At 39.0% G+C, this 21,816-nt stretch overlaps 1 pseudogene; it reads left to right on the top strand.

Moving 5' to 3' along the window:
• The first annotated feature begins 2,047 nt into the window (after positions 1-2,047).
• On the top strand, positions 2,048-2,415 carry LOC103110872 (mitochondrial import inner membrane translocase subunit TIM16-like; annotated as a pseudogene).
• The last annotated feature ends 19,401 nt before the right edge of the window (positions 2,416-21,816 follow it).

Here is a 21,816-nt window from a genome sequence, read left to right as displayed (position 1 = left end):
TTAACTTGGGCCCTGCAGCAAAGAAGTGGCTCACTACATTCCTGTCCCAAATCTTGGAATACGAATCTATGCCCAAAATTTGGCGTCGTGCGAAGATAATAGCCGTCTTGAAACCAAAGAAAGACCCAACAATGGCCGACCAATTTCTCTCCTCTCCATGTGTTACAAACTCCTTGAGAGGCTGCTTCTGTCATGAATTTCTCCTCTTACAGAGAAATTCCTATCACCCATCCAAGCTGGTTTCAGCCCAGGAAGATCTACCTGCGAACAAGTCCTGGCCCTCTCAACTTACATTGAAAATGGATTCCAGAAGAATTTAAAGATGTGTGCTGTCTTTGTTGATCTCACAGCAGCCTATGACACAGTCTGGCATCGTGGTCTCCTAGTCAAGATCTCAAGATGCCTGCCTCCATGGGTGGCCAACACTATATCGTTTCTTCTCCAAAGTAGAAGATTCCAGGTGCATCTGGGTGACAAGTCTAGCAGATGGAGACTTGTCTCAAGTGGCCTCCCCCAGGGCTCTGTTCTGGCTCCTACGCTATTTAATATTTACATCAATAACCTCCCAGAAACTTCTTCAAGGAAGTTCATCTATGCCGATGACATCTGCTGTGCAACTCAGGCATCCAAGTTTGACATCCTCGAGGAAACACTCACGAAAGACATGTCTCTGATATCTGATTACTGGAAAAAATGGCGACTAATCCCTAGCACTGCAAAAACGGTATCATCTGTTTTCCATCTACACCATGCCTAGGCCTCGCGTGAGCTTAATGTGCAGCTTGACGATACGAGAATCCCACATGAAGCCCAGCCAGTCTATCTTGGCGTTACTCTCAATCACACTCTGTCATTCCACGAACATCTCATAAAAGCTGCAGCAAAGGTGGGCATGAGGAATAACATCATTGCAAGACTGGCCAGCTCTTCATGGGGCGCGAGCGCTTCCACACTACGATCATCATCTCTGGCATTATGCTATTCCACTGCAGAATACTGTGCCCCAGTATGGTTCCGTAGCCCCCATGTCCACTTGGTCGATTCCAAATTATATTCCTCCATGAGGATAATTTCTGGAACCATCTGTTCCACCCCGGTTCCATGGCTGCCAGTTCTTAGCAACATCGCCCCGCCAGATATTCGTCGGGATGCAGCATCATCTAAGTTCATTTCCCACATCTGCGCTCAACTGGACCTGCCAATATACGCGGATATCTTCGCCCACCCTGTCCAACGCTTGACGTCTTGTCATCCAATCTGGTCTCCTATGCCTACACTGAACTTCTCTGTTCCAGACTCTTGGAAACAGAGTTGGCAGTCAGCTGAGGTAAAGAACAAACACCTACCTCATCACAGACCCCAGCAAGCATCAACCCGGCTTTGACCTAGCACGTTATGATTGGGCCCTCCTCAATTGCTATCAAACAGGCCATGGCCGGTGCGCCGCTATGTTTCATCGCTGGGGAGCCAGAGACGACCCTTACTGCCCCTGTGGCTACAGACTATGACCCACTTAGTCAACGACTGCCACCTCTCCAGATTTAAAGGACGTCTCAAAACTTTACATCAGGCTCAACCTGACGCTGTTGACTGGCTATGGAAGAAGGGCAAATGCTAGAAGAAGAAAGGAAAAGTCTCAAGGAACAATAGAGAAATTTCTTTCATTTTTCTTTTTGTCTTGCCTGTCCTAGCCTAGGTGCTACGGAAGGAGACAATTGAAAATATTATCAGCCACAATCTAAAAAGAACCTAAGGAAAACTGTTTTTTTTTTCTATTCAAAAGGACAGTAATGATGCAGCTTAGTACAGCATAAAACTGCTAGACTATAATTTACCTATTCCAAACAAACAAAGTAAAAAAAAAAAAAAAAAAAAAAACGAGGACCACATTACCACTAAATTATACTTATACTTTACCAGTTTGTAAAGGAATGTTATAACTCCTCTATCTTGGTGACATTAGCAAAGGTTAAATAAAAAAGGAGCTAGAGGAGTCAGTACCGCAGGGCGGGAAGTCAGGCCTGCGCCCTGGAGACTGAATGCCTTCATGGCCGGGTACCTAGCCCAGATCATCATGATGGGGGCACAGGTGGTGACAGGGCTTTAGCACGCTCCCTGCAGTAGGAGTTTGCAGCCAGCCAGGCAGCTGATACCAAGGACCCGGCCAGTCACCAGTCTGCAGCCACCTCCAAGCTCATTGGCCTCAGCCTCCAGGATGCCCAGCAAATTCTTAACATCTCCAAGATGAACCCTGAGGAGATCCAAAAGAACTATGATCACCTGTTCAAGGTGAATGACAAGTCAGTAGACGGCTCCTTCTACCTGCAGTGAAATGTGGTCCGGGCAAAGGAGTGCCTGGACAAGGAGCTGAGGATCCAGGCCCAGGAGGACAGAGGGAAAGAACCCAAAATGTGACGTGGGCTCCTCCTACCCCTAATTTATAGCTCGCTAATAAATGCCATCCCCCCCGCAAAAAAAAAGGAGCTAGAAATTTCAAACTTCCAGAACAAGAGAGCACCAACTCCACAAGTTAACAAAGATGACACGGAGATCCTGGTCTTCCATGCCCACTTGGAAGTCCCTCTCACTTCAGAATAAATGGCACAGAGGAAGTCTGAAGGAGAATGGGAGGAACAGAAATCTTGGTGATATACCATAGTGGTTTCCACAACAGACTTCCGTGCCTGAGATTCCTTGATATCAAGTTCAATTCCCAGTACTACCATAAGCCGGAGCAGAGCAGTATTCTGGTCAAAACAAATCTAAAGGAGAGTGCAATAGTCTGCTATTATTTAGCAGTAAGGCTCATAGGCCGAGGCAGGGGAGGCTGCTTGGGTAATAAAAACAAGAGGCTCATAAACCTTTCAATCAACAAAAGTCTAGTGTGCTTCCTAAACAACCATATGCACCTGGGACTAATAAACACACTACCATAACACTAGGTTATGAATGGTAGCTAAATAAGGAAACTCAACCTCCATTCCCATGTAGTTTAAAAGAGATAACATATTTCTCTTCACCTTCAAAGAACAATGTTAGAAAATGTCTACTATAACAATCAGGCTTGAAACATAATTCCCAAGGAATATCTATCTTTTTCTAAACCTTCATTTTCAGTCTATGTGTGTCTCTAATTCTAAAGACTCTCTTGTAAGGAGTCTAAAATTGAATACTCTTTATCCACTTATCCATACTAAGCCTTTTGATTGGGGACAGCTTTCCATTTTCATTTAAAATGATCACTCACTGCTAAGAGCTTACTTTGTAATTTTCATAATTATTTTTTGAAAGTTTTTTAGTCCCTTGTTTTCTTTCTTTCTTCTTTGATGCTTTTTTTTTTAAATTTAATGTTTATACGTAGTACTAAGTTTTGATTCCTTCTTTTTTTTGTATAAACTTTAGATTTTTTTTTTTGTTTGTGCTATTGCCACCATGAAGATGTATACGTAAGACACATTATATTGGAGTCAGAAGATAGTTTACCTGATAAGGAGCAAGACTTGCTCTGTTAATAGTTCAAGCCCAGGCACCATGTGGGAGTGCCACTACACCAGGGAAAACTCTAATGTCTATCACTGTCTTTATATAAAATTTGAAAAATAGAAAAACACAATTGACTTTGGTAGTAATGAGACTGCACTGTAAGGCCTTAGTGTTACACACACACACACACACACACACACACACACACACACACTCTATAATAGTTTATTTTCTAAATACAATCTAAGTGACTTGCCATTGGTTTTCTTTTTTTTCTTTTTTCTTTTAATTTATAAAAAGGAAACATTGACAAAACCATATGATAAGAGGGGTACAACTCCACTCAATTCCCACCACCAGAACTCTGTATCCCATCCCCTCCCCTGATAGCTTTCCTATTCTTTAACCCTCTGGGAGTATGAACCCAAGGTCATTGTGGGATGCAGAAGGTGGAAGGTCTGGCTTCTGTAATTGCTTCCCTACTGAACATGGGTGTTGTTGACAGGTCTATCCATACTCCCATAGCCTGCCTCTCTCTTTCCCTAGTAGAGTGGAGCTCTGAGGAGCCATTGGTTTTCTATGCTATACAGATGTTGAAAGTACAGTATGTAGATCAGCCTCAACATACCTACTATCAATGTTCTAGTTTCACTGAAAATAGCTAAGTCACTCATTCTACACTTTCCTTTCACCCCCCTACACCCCTTGCCTTCTCCACTGGTAACAACAATGCTTTTCACAGAATCTAGTGGTTATTTTTATTATATTTGCTTAGTTCATAGACTTTGGTTATATTCCAAACATGAGAAAAAACGTCTTTCAGTTGTAGGGTCATTGTACTTTATAAAAATCACCTCCAGGGCTATGCATGATGTTCCAAAAGGCAAAAGTTCATCTTTCTAACAACTGAGTAGTATTCCACTGAACATACATATCACCTTCTTAATGCTGTCAACCATTAGTAGATTTTTAAGTCCTTTCAGTTTCTTGAATATGACACCCTGATGGTCTCAGATACACTTATATAACTTGTGAAAATTTTAGTCTTAAATTAATCAGGTAAATAATGAAAGAGTGGCACTGCTGAGTCTCATAGAGACAGTGCCAGTTTATATCCTCACCAACAGTATAGGAATGTTTCTTTTTTCTTTGTAGGTTCACCTCTAGATTGCTAGTATAGACCATTCTCTCATTTACAATATAAAATTTTATTGTAATTGTCATCTATACTTGTATTTTCCTATTAATAAGTAAAGCTGGGATATGTCTGTGACCATTCTTATATTTTGAGAAATAGTTATTAAAATATTTTCTAAATATTTTATTGCATTTTTGGCAGGACAGATCTTTTTAAGCTGGTTACCATTTAAATTTGATCGTGCACAAGACTCCACCCTTCTTTGCTCCATTCCCCCTCATTTATTATGTTTTCAATGCCACCGTTTATATTTTTATATTGTGCATCCAGAAGCACATTGCTAAAGCACAGTTATTTTAAAAATATTTATTTATCTACTTATCTGTGGTTGAACGGCAGCCTCATGCAGGCAGAATGTCACCACTCCAAACCAGTTTTTCATTCAGGACACATAGGGAAAAAAAAAAATCAGGGATAGAGGGAGAGAAAAATCCAAGGAGAGATAAGAGGCATCAGGACACCAGAATTTCCTCTTATTATAGCACTCACCAGCTGGTTCCAGGACTCATATCTGTGTCATACACAAGGCAATGTAGGCACTTTACTCAGTGAGCTATCTGATGATCTATATCTACAATTATATAAATATAGAGCTATATCTACAACTATAGAGCTATATCTATGTCTATATCTAACTAGATAGATGTCTTTTTAAAGCTAGAGATAAATAGGCAAAGAGATAGACCATAGTATTGTTGTTTCCTTCAGTGCAGCAGAGTCTGGACTCTTTAAGTGAACTATTTCCCTGACCCTACACGATTATTCTTAGTTATTTTGTCTTTTAATTTTTTTTCTCACTGCATTCTGACATGTCTAGTCATCCATAAAGTTTGACTTCTTCCATGTTCAGCAGGGAAGCAATTACAGAAGTCAGACCTTCAACCTTCTACATCTCATAATGACCTTGGGTCCATACTCTCAGAGGGTTAAAGAATACAAAAGCTATCAGGGGAGGAGATGAGATATGGAGGTCTGGTGGTGGGAATTGTGTAGAGTTGTACCCCTCTTATCCTATGGTTTTGTCAATGTTTCCATTTTATAAATAAAAAATTTTTTTAAAAAGTTTGACTTCTGGCCCTTTTCAGAGATCCTTGGTTATACATCCATTTTGCCTGAATGCTTACAAAATTTATGAATAAATGCATGATGTTTGTAGAGTAATGCTCAAGTTTTGCTATGCAGAAAAATCACCAAGAAGACTCATGAAAGAAGATTGCAAACCTATGTCTAGTGTCTACTTATTAGGCTGGCTTGGTGCAGAATAAGTTCTTTTTTTTTTAACTTTGTTTGCCCATTTTGTTGCCTTTGTTGTTGTATTTCTTGTTATTGTCATTGCTGCTGCTGCTGCTGTTGTTGGATAAGACAGAGGAGAGGAAGATAGAGAGGAGTAGGTAGAGATAAAGACAGACACCTGTAGACCTGTTTTGCCACTTCTGAAATGATCACCCCTACAGGTGGGGAGCTGGGGGCTTGAAATGGGATCTTTACACCAGTCCTTGCACTTTGCACCATGTGCAATTAACCCATGCTAACAATGGGCCCCAGTGTAGAACAAGTTCTAACAAGTTCCCAGATGATGGTGCTGTTGCTAGTCTCAGGTTACAAGGCTAATTATAGCACTGGGCCCCAAGAGACACAGCCTTGCATGAATTCATCTAACTTGCTACCACATGCTTGATAAGTACCTTTTTTTTTTCACACCGGCTAATACATTTTAGCCCATGTGAGGCTGATAATGATGGTCATTGTCATGATCTCATAAGAGACTTGTTTCTTTTATTCTTAACTGTTTAAAGGTTATTTTAGACATTTTGTGTGTGTGTGTGTGTGTGTGTGTGTGTGTGTGTGTGTGTGAGATAGAGAGAGAGAGAGAGAGAGAGTGCTAGGTGAGTTCTTATCCCTACATCTTTAATTTTTTTTTAATTTCTTTATTGGGGGATTAATGTTCTACAGTCAACAGTAAATACAATAGATTGTACATGCATAACATTTCTCAGTTACCCTCATAACAATACAACCCCCACTAGTTCCTCTGTCATCCATTTTTTTTCTTTAACTCCAGGGTTATCACTGGAGCTCAGTTCCTGCACCATGATTCCACTGCTCCTGGCAACCATCTTTTTCATTTTGTTGTTGTTGCTGTTACTGTTGTTGATGATGCTGTTGTTGTTGTTGGATAGGACTGAGATATGTCACTTCTTCCTCTTCCAGGTCAACTAGGAATGTCAAAGAGGATCACCTGGGACCACAACAAAACAGGACTAAAACTACTTCAGGAATGCACCAAATCACCGGTAAGTACAAATGCATGTGGTTCATGGAGAGAAAGGAGTCTAAGGAGAGATTGAGCAACTGGTAACAGTCCAGAAGTTTACCAGTTGAGGCAACATCTCTAGTCTTTTTTACCAACAAAAAGACTGCTGAAGGGAGGAGAGGACTCCCCTAAGATTCACGAAATATAAATGTGCATCTCCATTGCTACTGCCCTCAGAGGCTAGAGCAGCAGCGGGGAGGCCCTGTGCTGACATCTGGGAACAGAAAACTGACCAGAAAACTCAGGAGAAGAGCTACACCGCAGTGGCCTAGCAGTGGGGGTGTGGTAGCAGCCTTTTCACATTGTTCTCCCAATGAGAACATGGTGAGTAATTGCTTCAGAATCTACAGACTGTAAACAGGACTTGTTTAGAAACTCAAAAAACTGCTGCCTGGCTTGGCAGACAAACTGAATTGAGCCTGGAGTCTCTTTGCATAACTACTCTATTATCTCTCCCCCACCCTGCTTTGTCTCTTGGCCACGAGTGAGGGATTAAGCTAAGAAGCCTACTTATAATTTAAAAGCCCAAAGGCTCCCATAACCTATAGGGAAAAAAAGAACAAAAGAGGCTTTAACAGCCACTGTACTCCAACTCAGGGATTGAAATAATACTGAAATGACTGTTAATTTCAACAACTGTGAATTCCTTAAGTACCTTGCTTAGACCCAAGTCAATGCAGGTAAGAGTGATTAGTAATTTGAAAAGTACTGAGAGAGGGACCTCATAACATATTATATAGAATTGTGAAACCAACAAGAAGAAATATTGAAGAAATGAACCAGGACTTTTGTTCAGCTAAAAGCACAAAATAGTGAGGTCAACATTCAAACACTAGTTAAGGAAATAGTCATAGGAGTTAGTGAAGAGTTTGAAAAAATTGTCATCAGAAATGTAGAAACAACAAATGAGATGCTGGAAGAAAACACATTATGTCATGGTTACTAGAGAGCTGAAAGCTGAAATAGCTGAGCTAAGAAAACAAATAGCTTAACAAGCTAAAACAGTATCAGAACAGGGGAACAAAATAGATAAACTCCAGAAAACAGTACAGGGAAGAGAGAATAGAAAAAATGAGGCTGAAAACAAAATTATTAAGATTGCGGATGAGTTAGAGACAACTAAAAAAGAAGTAAGAGATCTCAAAAAGAGATTAAGAGATACTGAAAAAAACAACAGAGACATATGGGATGACTTCAAAAGAAATAATATACACATTATTGTCTTACCAGAGGAAGAAATAGGGGAAGGGGAAGAAAGCATTCTACAGGACATAGTAGCTGAGAACTTCTTGTCTAGCCAACGTCAAAGACATAAAGGTTCAAGGAGCCCAGAAGGTCCCAAACAAAATTAATATCAGACTTAAAGTCATCAAGAAAAATTAGATTTAGAATGAAATGGAATAGGATAAAGAAAGGATTCTGAAGGCTGCAAGAGAAAAACAGAGTCACCTACAGAGGAAAATCCATAAGGTTAGCTGCAGACTTGTCCACACAAACACTACAGGCCAGAAGAGAATGGCAAGATATCTATTGAGTGCTCAATGAGAAAGGCTTTCAACCAAGACTACTGTATCCTGCTAGACTGTCATTCAGACTAGATGGAAGTATAAAAACCTTCTTAGACAATCAACAGTTGTAAGAATCAACTATCACCAAGCCTGCTCTGAAAGAAGTTCTGAAAGGTCTCCTATAAACAGTCAGACCACCATAAATAGGCCATATATCAGAATACTCTAAAAACTACAATAATTGCATTAAAATATCTTCAATCTGGGAGTCAGGCAATAGCACAGAGGGTTAAGTGCAGGTGGCTCAAAGCTCAAGGAGTGACAAAAGGATCCCAGTTCGAGCACCTGGAAGTTACACCACCTTCAGGGGAGTCACTTCACAGGTGGTGAAGCATGTCTGCAAGTGTCTACCTTTCTATCCCCCTCTCTGTCTTCCTCTCCTTTCTCCATTTCTTTCTCTCCTATCCAATAAGGATGGCATCAATAACTACAACAATAAAACAACAAGGGCAGCAAAAGGAAATAAATAAATATAAAATAAAATATATATATCTTCATTCTATGATATCAATAAATATCAATGGCCTGAATTCACCTATTAAAAGTCACAGAGTAGGCAGATGGATCAGAAAACACAACCAAAAAATATGCTTTTTACAGGAAACCCACCTAATTCAATAAGACAAACACAGACTCAAAGGATGGAAAACTATCATACAAGCCAATAGCTCACAAAAAAGGGCAGGAACAGCTATTCTCATATCTGACATGATAGACTTTAAAATAAATAAAATTTAAAAGAATAGGGATGGACACTACTTAATGCTCAGTGGATGTGTCAATCAAGAGGACCTAACAATTATTAACATCTATGCACCCAATGAGAAGCCATCTAAATACATCAAATATCTACTGAAAGAGCTACAGCAATATATTAACAGCAATACAGTAATAGTATGGGACTTCAGCACCACATTTTCTCAGCTTGACAGATCATTCAGAGAGACAATCAATAAAGAAATGAGGGAGCTAAATGAAGAGACAGATAAACTAGAACTATTGGACATTTTCATAGTTATTCACCCCAAGAAACTGGAATACACATTCTACTCTAGTCCACATGCATCATTCTCAAAGATAGATGTTATGTTAGGCCACAAAGACAGCATCAGCAAATTCAAGATCATTGACATCATCCCAAGCATCTCCTCAGACCACAGTGGAATTAAAATAACACTTAACAATCAACATAAGATTATTAACAGTTCCAGAACTCAACAGTACACTACTTAACAACTACTGGGTCAAAGAGGAAATAAAGGAAGAAATTAAAATGTTTTTAGAGTTCAATGAAAATGAAGACACAAGCTATTAAAATATTTGGGACACAGCTAAGGCAGTTCTGAGAAGGAAGTTCACAGCTACACAAGCAAACATTAGGAAACAAGAAAAGCACAAATAAACAACCTGAGTGCATACCTTACAGACCTGGAGGAATAAGAAGAACAAAGGAACCCTAAAGCAACCAGAAGGACAGAAATAACTAAAGGTAGGGCAGCTAATGAAATTGAGGAATTTTCCATCTCTTCTCATTTTTTGTAGTGTTTTAATCATGAAGGGATGTTGTAATTTGTCTAAGGCTTTCTCTGCATTTACTGATATGTCCATGTGGTTTTTAGCCTTGCTTTTATTGATTTGGTGGATCACGTTGATTGATTTATGTATATTAAACCAACTTTGCATCCCTGGGATAAACCCCAGTTGTTAATGATGAACAGTCTTTTGAATATACTGCTGTATCTGGTTGGCTAGAATTTTATTCAATATTTTAGCATCAGTCTCTTGTCTGATGTATGGAATGTGAAGATCTTCTCCCATTCTGTGAGTGGTCTGTTGGTATGGGTAGTGGTTTCTTTTGCTGTACAGAAGGTTTTTAATTTGATGTAGTCCCATAGGGTTATGCTTGCCTTAGTCTTATTTGTAATTGGATTTGTTTCATTGAAGAAGAAAGAAAGAAACTGAGAGAGGAGCGGAAAGTAGAGAGGGGGAGAGAAAGATAGACACCTGCAGACCTGCTTCTATGCCTGTTAAGTGACCCACTTCAGGTGGGGAGCCGGTGGACTTGACCTGGGATCTATGTGCTGATCCTTGTTTTCACACTATAGGCACTTAACAAAGTGTACTAAGGACTGGCCTCCTATACTTCCTTTTTTTAATTTTTTTTTTTTATTTAAGAAAGGATTAGTTAACAAAACCATAGGGTAGGAGGGGTACAATTCCACACAATTCCCACAACCCAATCTCCATATCCCACCCCCTCCCCTGATAGCTTTCCCATTCTCTATCCCTCTGGGAGCATGGACCCAGGGTCATTGAGGGTTGCAGAAGGTAGAAGGTCTGGCTTCTGTAATTGCTTCCCCGCTGAACATGGGCGTTGACTGGTGGATCCATACTCCCAGTCTGCCTCTCTCTTTCCCTAGTAGGGTGTGTCTCTGGGGAAGCTGAGCTCCAGGACACGTTGGCGGGGTCTTCAATTCAGGGAAGCCTAGCTGGCATCCTGATGGCATCTGGAACCTGGTGACTGAAAAGAGAGTTAACATACGAAGCCAAACAAATTGCTGAGCAATCATGGACCCAAAGCTTGGAATAGTGGAGAGGAAGTGTTAGGGGGGTACTCGCTGCAAACTCTAGTGTACTTCTGCTTTCAGGTATATATTTTGCAGTAGTTTATGGATACGTGTGAACATATGCTCTCTCTCACAGAAACTGGTGTATATCTAGGTTTTGGGACTTTGTTAGAAAGTGAACCACCTGAGATGAAATTAGAGTGTACTATAAAAGGAAAGGTCTCACCTGAGTAATGAAGCTGAAGGGTTGTCATTCCACACATGAAGTCTCTGGACACAGTCTGAGGTGAAGCATGTTGAAGTGGCAATCGTTGCGTTGGTTAGGTTGTGATTGGCGGATGCAATATTATTTGATATGGATTGGGAGAGGCATACGGGAAAGTGGGCCCTACCCAAGGGTTCCAGGACTGGGGGAAGTAGGGGCTCTATAGTGGAGATGTGAGGTTCCTGCTGTCTTAGGGTTCAAAAACACAATTGATAGTGACTCTTATCATCACATTATTTGGTAATTGGGTTAACTTTGAAAAGTCCTTTTGTTGTACAGTACCCAGTATCTTGTATATAGCTGTGCTATTGGATGCTTCTAATCTACTTGGTCTAGGCTTTTGAGAGAGTCTGCATATCAAATACACAGCCTATATATTAAAAAGATTCAGTTTGTGTTTTGAAAAACTTTGAGACATACAATTGATTTTCCTCCTCCCATATTAATTAACTACTGATTTATATGTCTACATTTTGCTAGGAGTGTACATAAACACCATTCCTACCACCAAAAGACTGTGACCCATCCCTCCCACCCACTCCCACCCTCCACTGGCCCAGGAAGCTACATGTCTACCCCTCACCACAGGGATTTTACTTTGGCGAAATACTTACAATTTGATCAGGTCCTGCTTTAGTTTCCCTTTCAATTCTTCTTACTTAACTTCTGTAGATGAGTGGGATCATCCCATACTCATCTTTATCTTTCTGACTTAGTTCACTTAACATAATTCCTTCTAGCTCTGTCCAAGATGGGTCAGAGAAGGTGGGTTCATTGTTCTTGATAGCTGCATAGTATTCCATTGTGTATATATACCACAGCTTTCTCAGCCACTCTTCTGTTGTTGGGCACCTGGGTTGCTCCCAGGTTTTAGCTATTATGAATTGTGCTGCTATGAACATAGGAGTACACACCTCTTTTTGGTTGGGTGTTATGGAGTCCTTGGGGTATAACCCCAGGAGAGGAATTACTGGATCATATGGAAGGTCCATGTCTAGCCTTCTGAGAGTTTTCCAGACTGCTCTCCACAAAAGCTGTACCAACTTACATTCCCACCAGCAGTGTAAAAGGGTTCCTTTGTCCCCACAGCCTCTCCAGCATTTGTTTCTGCTGTCCTTTTTGATGTATGCCATTCTTACAGGAGTGAGGTGGTATCTCAATGTTGTCTTAATTTGCATTTCTCTGACAATCAGTGACCTAGAGCAGTTTTTCATATGTTTGTTAGCCTTTTGGATTTCCTTTGTAGTGAATGTTTTGTTCATATCCTCCACCCATTTTTGGATGGGGTCATTTGCTTTTTTGGTGCTAAGTTTGTTGAGCTCTTTATATATTTTGGTGATTAGTTTCTAGTCTGACATGTGAAGATCTTCTCCCATTCTGTGAGGAGTCTCTCTGTTTGTTTAATAGTTTCTTTGGATGTGCAGAAGCTTTTCAATTTGATGTAGTCCCATTGGTTTGTTTCTGCTTTAGTGTTCTTTGCAATTGGGTTTGATTCATCAAAGATGTCCTTGAGGTGTAGGTGGGAAAGTGTTTTACCAATGTTTTCCTCTAAGTATTTGATTGTTTCTTGTCTGACATTTAGCTCTTTGATCCATTTAGAGTTGATTTTTGTTTTTTTGTTTCTGGTGAGATAAAGTGGTTCAATTTCATTCTTCTGCATGTTACAACCCAGTTTTCCCAGCACCATTTATTGAAGAGGGCCTCCTTTTTCCATTTAATCCTTTGGGCCCCCTTATCAAAAATTAGATGTCCATAGGTGTGGGGATTTATTTCTGGGATTTCAATTCTGTTCCACTGGTCTGTGTGCCTACTTTTGTTCCAGTATCATGCTGTTTTGATGATGATGGCTTTATAATATAGTTTAAGGTCTGGGAGTGTGATGCCTCCATTTCTGTTTCTTTTCCTCAAGATGGTTTTGGCAATTCTAGGTGTTTTGAGGTTCCAGATAAATGACTGGAGTGTTTGTTCTATTCTCTTAAAGAAGCTTGGTGGAGCTTTGATGGGTATTGCATTAAATTTGTATATGGCTCTGGGGAGAATATTCATTTTGATGATATTTATTCTTCCAATCCATGAGCATGGGATATCTTTCCATTTCTTGGTATCAGTTTCTATTTCCTTGAGTAGCGACTCATAGTTTTCAGCATACAAGTCTTTCACTTCTTTGGTCAACTTTATTCCTAGGTATTTGATTTATTTTGCTGAAACAGTAAATGGGAGGGATTTCTGGATGTCTTCTTCAGATTTAGTGTTTGCATAAAGAAATGCCACTGATTTTTGTACATTGATTTTGCAGTCTGATACCTTGCTATATTGCCTACTAACTTCCAGTAATTTTCTGCTGGATTCTTTAGGTCTTTCTAGGTATACTATCATATCATCTGCAAATAGTGAGAGCTTGACTTCTTCCCTTCCAATCTGTATTCCTTTGATTTCTTTCTCTTGTCTGATTGCTATGGCAAGAACTTCCAATACCATGTTGAAGAGTAACGGTGACAGTGGACAGCCCTGTCTAGTCCCCAATCTGAGAGGGAATGCTTTCAGCTTCTGTCCATTGAGTATGATGTTGGCTGTAGGTTTGTTATATATAGACTCCACTATCTTGAGGAATTTCCCATCTATTCCCATTTTTTGTAGATTTTTGAGCATGAATGGGTGTTGGATTTGTCAAAGGCTTTCTCTGCATCTATTGAGATAATCATGTGGTTTTTGGCTTTTCTTGTATTGATGTGGTGAATGACATTGATTGACTTACGAATGTTGAACCAGCCTTCCATTCCTGGGATGAATCCCAATTGGTCATGATGAACAATCTTTTTAATATGTTGCTGTATCCGGTTGGCCAAGATCTTGTTTAATATTTTGGCATCTATGTTCATCAGAGATATTGGTCTGTAGTTTTTTCCTTTTTTGTTCTGTCCCTATCAGATTTTGGTATCAGGGTGATGTTGGCTTCATAGAAGGTGGAAGGGAGTATACCTGTTTCTTCCATCTTATGGAAAAGCTTAAGAACTATGGGTACTAACTGTTTCCTGAAAGTTTTGTAGAATTTGTTTTTGAAGCCATCTGGTCCAGGACTTTTGTTGTTGGGGAGATTCTTAATAACAGTTTCAATTTCTTTGTCTGTGATTGGTGCATTTAGATTTTGTAGTTCTTGGTTCAGTTTTGGAAGGGCATATGCTTCTAGAAATTGTTCCATTTCTTCTAGATTCTCTAGCTTGGTGGCATATAGTTCTTCATAGAAGTTTCGCAGGATTATCTGGATTTCTGTAGTGTCAGTTGTGATATCTCCTGCATTGTTTACAATTCTTTTAATTTGAGTCTTCTCTCTTTTTTGTTTGGTTAGTCTGGCTAGGGGTTTGTCAATTTTGTTTAATCTTTCAAAGAACCAACATTTGACTTCATTGATCTTTTGTATGGTTCTTTTATTTTCGATGTTGTTTATTTCTGCTCTAACTTTAGTGATTTCTGTCCATCTAGTTGCTTTAGGGTTCCTTTGTTCCTCTTCCTCTAAGTCCTTGAGGTGTGCAGTAAGGTCGTTCATTTGAGCTTCTTCTTGGTGTTTAATATGTGATTGTATGGCTATAAGTTTCCCTCTCAGTACTGCTTTAGCTGTGTCCCAAATATTTTGATAGGTTGTGTCTTCATTTTCATTTGTTTCCAGCAACATCTGAATTTCCTGCTTGAGTGAGTCTCTGACTCAGTGGTTCTTAAGGAGTATGTTGTTTAGTTACCAAATTATGTGACTTTTAATAATTTTCTCTTTGTGTTAAATGTTAGTTTTACTCCACTGTGGTCTGAGAAGATACTTGGGATGATTTCAATGCTCTTGAATTTATTGATGCTGTCTTTTTGGCCTAACATGTGGTCTATCCTTGAGTATGTGTTATGTGGATTTGAAAAGAAGGTCTAGTCTGTCAATCTCTTCATTCAATTCTCTTGTATCTTTATTGGTTCTCTGCTTTGTTGATCTGTCTAAGTGTGAGATTGGGGTATTGAAGTCTCCCACTATTATTGTATTACTATTGATGTATTTTTGAAATTCTTTCAGTAGGTGCTTGATGTATTTAGATGGTCCCTCATTGGGTGCATAGATGTTAATAATTGTTAAGTCTTCTTGGCTGATTGATCCTCTAATCATTATGTAATGTCCTTGCCTATCTTTTATTACTTTATTTAATTTAAAATCTATCGTGTCTGAGATGAGAATGGCTGTTCCTGCCCTTTTTTGTGGTCCGTTAGCCTGTATGATAGTTTTCCATCCTCTCACTTTAAGTCTGTGTTTATCTTGTTGTCACAGGTGGGATTCTTGCAAGCAGCATATGGTTGGGTTATGTTTTCTGATACATCCCCCAACCCTGTGCCTTTTGATGGGTGAGTTTAAGCCATTGACGTATATTGATATTATGGTTTTAATGTATTGTAGTGCCATTGTTCAAAAAAAATTTTGTTTGCTCTGATATATTGCCAGTATTATAGTGATGTTCTTGTTAATAAGAGGTCTTTTAGAACCTCTTTCAGGGCCGGCTTGGTGATGGTTGCCTCCTTTAACTGTTGTTTATCTAAGAAGGTTTTAATCCCTCCATCTAGTTTGCATGAAATTCTAGCAGGATATATTATCCTTGGTTGAAACCCTTTTTCATTCAGGGCTCGATAGATACCTTGCCATTCACTTATGGCTTTTAGAGTTTGAGTGGAGACGTCTGCTTATAATCTTATCGGTTTTCCCTTGTATGTGACTTTTTGTTTCTCTCTTGAAGCCTTTAGGATCCTTTCTTTATCCTTACTTCTTCTCATTGTGACTATGATGTGTCTTGGTGTCTTCCGGTCTGGGTTGAATCTGTTTGGTACTCTCTGGGCCTTTTGAATCTTGATGTCCTTTTGTTATTCAGGTCTGGGAAGTTTTCTTCTATTATTTCCTCTAGAATATTTGCTTCCCCTTCCTCTCTTTCTTCCTCTGGCAGGCCAATTATATGAATGTTACTTCTTTTGAGATCATCCCATATGTCTCAGTTGTTGTTTTCATTGTCTCTCAATCTCATTTTAAGCTCTTTCACCTCTTTTTTTCTTTTTTTTAAAAATATTTATTTATTCCCTTTTGTTGCCCTTGTTGTTTTTTATTGTTGTAGTTATCATTGATGTCATTGTTGTTGGATAGGACAGAGAGAAACGGAGAGAGGAGGGGAGACAGAGAGGGGGAGAGAAAGATAGACACCTGCAGACCTGCTTCACCACTTGTGAAGTGACTCCCCTGCAGGTGGGGTGATAGTGCTGGAAATGGGATCCTTACACCAGTCTCTGTGCTTTGCACGACCTGTGCCTAACCCACTGCACTATCGCCTGACTCCCTCTTTCACCTCTTTCTTCGTTTTCTCTAACTCATCCTCTGTCTGACTAATTCTGTTTTCTGCTTCTGTTAGTCTGCTTTCCCTTGCCTCAGCTTCTTTCTTCATTACAGCTATTTCAGCTTTCAGTTCTCTAGCTGCCTCAAGATAATGAGTATTTTCCTTGGGCGTCTCAACTGTTGTTTCCCTAAGACTGCCATTCCTTTCCTCCAATGTTGTTTTCATTTCTGTGATTAATAAGTTTATTATTGCTTGCATACTTTTCTTACCTATGTTTACTTCTGGCTGATTTGTAGTTTCTTCTGGGCTCTTGTCTTCATTCATTGGAGTAGCAGTTTTATTTGTTTTTGATCTACCCATTTTTTTGATTTATGTGTTTCTTTTTTTATGCTCTGTTGTTCCTCAGTTGTTGTGTCTTGAGTACAAGTAACACTGTACTAAATACCTTTCTCCCCTCCTCTCTCCATTTCTCTCTGTCCTATCCAACAACAATGACATCAATAATAACTACAACAATAAAAAACAACAAGGGCAACAAAAGGGTTAAATAAATATTTTTAAAAAAAGAAAAAAAGAGGTGAAAGAGCTTAAAATGAGATTGAGAGACAATGAAAACAACAACTGAGACATATGGGATGATCTCAAAAGAAGTAACATTCATATAATTGGCCTGCCAGAGGAAGAAAGAGAGGAAGGGGAAGCAAATATTCTAGAGGAAATAATATAAGAAAACTTCCCAGACCTGAATAACAGAAAGGACATCAAGATTCAAGAGGCCCAGAGAGTACCAAACAGATTCAACCCAGACCGGAAGACACCAAGACACATCATAGTCACAATGAGAAGAAGTAAGGATAAAGAAAGGATCCTAAAGGCTTCAAGAGAGAAACAAAAAGTCACATACAGGGGAAAACCGATAAGATTATAAGCAGACTTCTCCACTCAAACTCTAAAAGCCAGAAGTGAATAGCAAGATATCTATCAAGCCCTGAATGAAAAAGGGTTTCAACCAAGGATAATATATCCTGCTAGACTTTCATGCAAACTAAATGGAGGGATCAAAACCATTTTAGACAAACAACAGTTAAAGGAGGCAACCATCACCAAGCCGGCCCTGAAAGAGGTTCTAAAAGACCTCTTATAAACAAGAACATCACTATAATACTTGCAATATATCAGAGCAAACAAAATTTTTTTTTGAACAATAGCACTACAATACATTAAATCCATAATATCAATGTACATCAATGGCTTAAATTCACCTACCTCAGGAATTACAGTTGCAACTGAAGCAAGTATTGAAGTAGTTTAATTGTTACCAGTTAGCCAAACAATTTCTCCAGTCCGTGAATAAATAGTAACCAAATCCCAGTGAAGAAGAAAGAGAAAAAAAGGATATCAAGAATAGACAGTTATGCAAATCTACTATCCACTGTATATTCTAGGGGTAACAAGAGGGGAAAGGGAACTAGAGCAGAGATACATACATAGAGAGTCCACTCTGAGTCAGATTTCTTCCCCAAAATAATTCACAATTTCAGAAAGGCAAAGAAGAAGGAAGAAGTGTATGACAAGATAAAAAAAAAAAAAGAGGCAAGAGAGAGAAAAGGGAAAAGATAAGAAAAAGAGCTGTAATTAAAGAGCAGTGAAAGGAAATTCGCAAATGTGTATCAGTGAATTCAAAAAAGCACACTGTTTGGTGGTGTGGGGGCTGGGGGCTGTGACTTTGGAAACTGTAGGATTAAGGAAGAAAGGATGACAAGAATGAGAAAAAGAAAAGAGAGAGAGAGAAGAAATAATAAGAAAAAGAACAGTCATAAAAGGGCAGTGAAAGGAAGGGTTTTTTATGTATTTATTTTTAATTATTTAATTAGCTATGCGGGGTGAGGTGGGGGGGTTGGCTACTTAGAAAGAAAAAAGCCCAGAGGTTTCAGAAGGGTATAGACTTAGAATTAATGATACTCCCTGGTGGGACAGGAATTTGGTAAAGAAAAGGAGCTCCTAGCAGGGGATCCTGGTCCCCAGGGACTGGTTATGGGGGGGGGGGAGGGGAAGGAGGTATGCTTAAAAATTAAAAGGAAGAAAAAAAAATTTATTTCCCCTTTTTTCCTACTCTAATTCTAACCCAAAATTAAGTTATAGTCACCTCCTTGGTGTCACTGCTAGGACCCCTTATTGGCTGGCCTACTAAAGGCAGAAAATCCTACTGTTTCCAGGAGATGTGGTCAGAACTCAGCCACTAGCAGCTTCTCAGTCTGCCATCTTCCGGGAACCCTTTTAGACTTCCTTTTAAGTTTATTATTAATTTACCCTCCACACATCAATTCTATATTCTAAATATATAGAAATTTCTCATTTCTCTCCAACCCTTTCTCCTTCCTTGATTCATTTGACCATTACTTCTCACAGAAAATTAAATAGCAAATATTTTATTTGGCATCCATTTCCACTATATCAGATTAAGTATTTTAAAACAAATTTACATTCTTAATCTATGCTACTCTGAATTGCTTCAGTGTACTCCCCTCTTCCTCCCTCCCAATATTAGGAGAGGTGAAGCTAGTGAGGTCCTTGACACATTTATCTTCCTATTTGATTTTTTTATTGATTTAATTATGATCGACAAGATTGTACGATAAGAGGGGTACAATTCCCCATAATTCCCACCATAAGAGTTCCACATCCCATCCCCTCCATTGGAAGTTTTCCTGTTCTTTATCTCTCTGGGAGTATGGACCCAGGATCATCACGGGGTGCAGGAGGTAGGAGATCTGGCTTCTGTAATTGCTTTTCCACTGGACACGAGTGCGGGTGCTGGCAGGTTGATCCATACTCCCAGCTGGTTTGTATTTTTTCCTAGTGGGGCAAGGCTCTGAAGAGGTGGGGTTCCAGGCCACACTGGCGAGGTCATCTGGCAAGGGAAGCTGGATTGTCAGTGATTTTTCTGTTTTTTAGTGTTTCCACCTCCCACTTCTCTGAAGTTTCCGTATCTTCAAATGTGGTTTCCTGAAATTCTTCAGTGTTTTTAACTGCTAATCTGTTGTTGGTACATACATGTACATAGATCTCTTCTAGTAAGTGTTCCTGTATTCTTGGGATAGATTCCAAGGAGGATTGCTAGATATTATGGTACATTCATTTCTAATTTTCTGAGGCATCTGCAGGCTGGTTTCCACAAGGACTGGAACAATCAATCTACATTTCTACCAACAATGTAAACGGGCTGTTTTATCTCTGGCATCCATGCCAGCACTTGCTGTTTCTGTCCTTCTTGATCTAAAATATTCTTATAGGTGTGAGGTAATATCCTGCTGTCTTCATTTGCATTTATTTCATAACAGATGTTGCTTTGGACATTTTTAGATGCTTGCTAATCATCTCAAACTCTTCTCTGCTGAAAATTTTGTTCATTATCTCTACTGATTTTTAATGGGGCAATATACACATATACATACATATGTATGTATTTGCTGCTGAGTTTTTTCAGCTCTATATATTTTGGCTTTATGGAACATAAACATATTGATAAAAGTGAATTTCTTTGCATTTGCCTGGTTATTTAAATATCTCTTTTTAATAAAATTATTACTAAAATAATAAAGTCATAGGAAAGAAGAGGAATTCAAAAATATTTCTAGTTTGATACATGAATGTGCTAATTAAAATGCATGTCTGGACTCCAGACGTGAGTTTAATTTTAGAGATTACATCTTAATACAACTCTTCTTTTGGAATTTCCATCTGAATGAGTCCAAGGTCATCTTAAGCCTATCATAGCTCTTATTTATTTCTCTGTATGACTATCAAGTACCTATTTATATTGTGAAAGAAAGAAGTAGTACCTCAAAGCACAGCTCCACCTTATGAAGTGCCATGAATTGAATCTGCAGTCTCAAGCATATAAGTCCTGTGCTAAACCCTGCAGATTCATGAGTCAAATAAACATGTATTGTGTGTCTCAGTGTAGTGTTGTGGGTGAGAGCTGCACAGTACAAATGGAGCATTAAAACAGTACCAATAATATGACATCGTTTAAAGATATGTCAGCATACTTTATACATTCTCCAGTGTTAGCGTGATATGATAAAGTAATTGTCATAAAGGTATCCAGGGGGTCTTAAATTAGCAGCTGCACTTTGAGTAACTGATTTACTAAGAATTCACTTACTTTGGGACACATACTTAAGTTCTGCTATCAGCCAACTGTGTAACTGTGCCATGTTAAAAGATATATTACATCAAACTTGCTGCATGACCTTAGGCAAGATACTTATTCATCTTAGTCTCAGTTATAATAATAAGTTGATTTTGTAAATTGTTGTAGAGTTTGAAAAAACATGTATAGTATATTTTTAAAAAGACTTGGTAGTCTTTGTCTAATAGGTATTACTTTGCTAGTTTTATTATTAGTTATTCTTTCAACTTTCATAAAAATGGGGCATGTTGTGACTAAAAGGTTTCCTGTGAAATGCACTTGTTACTCAAGGTGGCCTTCCGGGGGCCCTGGGTGCAAGAATCTGACATCCATGGCTTCTTTTTATTTGCACAATGAGTTGTTTGATAACAAATTAGCTAATTTTCACCTTCATAGGTGCAAAAGTCTTCATTGGGGAATGTATCTTAAAACTTTGAGATTTAAATGGAATAGGTGAAGGAAAAAAGTGGTAAGCTATTTTCTTAGCCAAGGGGGCCACAGGAGATACCAAGCTGGGATCCACTGTGCGTGGGGACTCTGATGGTAAGGCCCTGAAAGGAAGGGAACCCTACACATTAGGATGCTAAAGGGATATGGAAAGTAAAATTAAACAACCCTGGTGAACTATTTTAATGAAAATGATAAGATATCATCTCTGAAGCAACATGTTTTGTTTTTATTCTGTGTAAAACAAACCAAATTGTAAAATATGGAAGGTTCCCATGAGACAACGTATTAGTGCTACAAATAACAGGAACAGGTCCTCCAGGAAGTCTCCACTGGTAGCTAGTGTAAGAAAGAAAAAAAGCACAGAATTCAGTAAAAATAGGACATTTCTAGCATAAAGTATTATGATATTCAGTGATTTAGAAGTTAAAGGA

Source organism: Erinaceus europaeus, chromosome 15, assembly GCF_950295315.1.
Source record: "Erinaceus europaeus chromosome 15, mEriEur2.1, whole genome shotgun sequence".
Classification (NCBI taxonomy): Eukaryota; Metazoa; Chordata; class Mammalia; order Eulipotyphla; family Erinaceidae; genus Erinaceus; species Erinaceus europaeus.
This window is presented reverse-complemented; position numbering and strand designations above follow the sequence as displayed.